This window comes from Elephantulus edwardii, unplaced genomic scaffold (genome assembly GCF_000299155.1).
Source record: "Elephantulus edwardii isolate Elephantulus edwardi_28Jun2011 unplaced genomic scaffold, EleEdw1.0 scaffold00108, whole genome shotgun sequence".
Taxonomy (NCBI): Eukaryota; Metazoa; Chordata; class Mammalia; order Macroscelidea; family Macroscelididae; genus Elephantulus; species Elephantulus edwardii.
The window spans coordinates 910,353-912,403 of record NW_006399858.1 but is presented as its reverse complement, the minus strand read 5'-3'; positions in this window follow the sequence as shown (position 1 = coordinate 912,403).

Genomic DNA, 2,051 nt, shown 5'->3' with positions numbered 1-2,051 from the left:
CTGATGTGAGAGCCTTGAAATTTATAAAGCAAATACTTGCAGAATAAAGGATTTAAATGCTGTAGACTAACAGCCAGTTATACCTAACTCATATTTGTCTGTATTTTAACCAGATAACAGCACCTCTGTATATGTTCTATACGACTGTACACTGACCATTCTTCAGAATAAAGAAACCATTTTCAGGACACAAGATAACGAATATACTAAAAAACCAGTGAGTTGTAGAAAAATTTAAAAATAGTAAAAGTCTTTGGGACATAGTGAAAGCACAGCACTCAGCATAAAATTCAAAGACTTAATTCTATACCATTGTTACACTTTTTTATGTTGTCTTGTATGATTTCTGTTATGTTGCCATTTGCGCTTGTGAGGGATAAAGCATAGCCTAAAGTGGTTTTCATTTGAATCAAGGTAGAAGCCATGCTGTACTTCAAAATGTAATTGATGAAGAAATAAAACTTATTTTATTAAACTTGACCCTGGAATACATCTTTTTAACATCCTGTGACAAAATGGAACAGTTGGTGTGCTTTACCACATACCTGACTTGTAATAGTTTAATTGCATTTCAGTTTTGATTGAAAGAATATCAATATAGCTATTTGAAGTTAAAAAAAAAATAATGGGTGACTGGAATGCAAAAGTTGGGAACAGAGAAGAAGATTCAGTAGTTGGAAAACACGGACTCGGTGACAGAAATAGAGCTGGAGATAGAATGATTGAATTTTATACCATCAATGACTTATTCATTGTAAATGGATTGGAAGAGGGGCATATATATTCCTATTCCCAAGAAGGGTGATCCATTTGAATGTGTAAATTATCAAACAATAATATTGATATCACATGTAAGCAAAATATTGCTGAAGATCATTAAAAAATGGCTGGAACAGTACATAGATAGGGAATTGCCAGAAGTTCAAGATGGATTTAGAAGAGGCCATGGCACCAGAAATATCATAGCTGATATCAGATGGATCCTGGATGAAAGTAAGGAATACAGGAAGAATGTCTTTTGTGCTTTATTGACTATGCAAAGACATTTGACTGTGTGGATCATGACAAGTTACGGCAGACATTGAGAAGAATGGTAATCCCAGAATACTTAATTGTGCTCGTGAGGAACCTACACCTGGAGCAGGAAACTGTTGTGTGAATGGAACAGGGGAGCACTGCATGGTTTGGAATTGGGAAGGGAGTGCATCAGGGATGTATTCTATCTCCATACCTGTTCAATCTATATGCTGAACAAATTATCCAAGAAGTTTAACTCTAGAAAGAGGAATGTGGCATCAGGATTGGAGGGAAACTCATCAATAACCTGTGTTATGCAGATGACACAACCTGGCTTGCTAAAGTGAGAAGGATTTCCAGCACTTGTTGTGGAAGATTAAGGAAAAGTCTTCAATATGGTTTGTGTCTCAATATCAAGAAAACAAAGATTCCTATCACTGGACTAATAGGCAGTATCATGATGGATGTAGAGGAGACTGAAACTCTCAACAGTTTCATCTTGCTTGGATCCACAAGTAACACACTTGGTATGAGCAGTTAGGAAATAAGGAAATACATTGCAATGAGAAAATCTGCAGTTAGGAACTTCTCCAATTTATTGAGAGGTAGTGATGTCAGTTTGAGCACTAAAGTGCATCTGATTCAGGCCATGGTCTTTCCAATTACTAGCTATGCATCTGAGACCTAGACAATGAGTAAGGATGACAGAAAAAAAATTGATGCCTTTGAGCTGTGGTATTGAAGAAGAGCACTGAGCATTCCATAGATGGCTATGAGAATGAACAGATATGTCTTGTAGAGGGTGCAGCCGGAGTGCCCTTTGGAGGCAAGCATTATTAGGCTTTGCCTCCCATACTTTGGACATATTGCTAGAAGGAAAGGAACAAGATTTTTGCTTGGACATGATTTTATTTCTTGGAGAGAAGACAGACTATCTTTCACCCTTGTAGTGCCTGGTGAATCTGATCCCTAATCTTTATGTTAGTAGCCCAATCTTAATGTTCTGGCCCACTAGAGCTCGTAACTTTCAATAG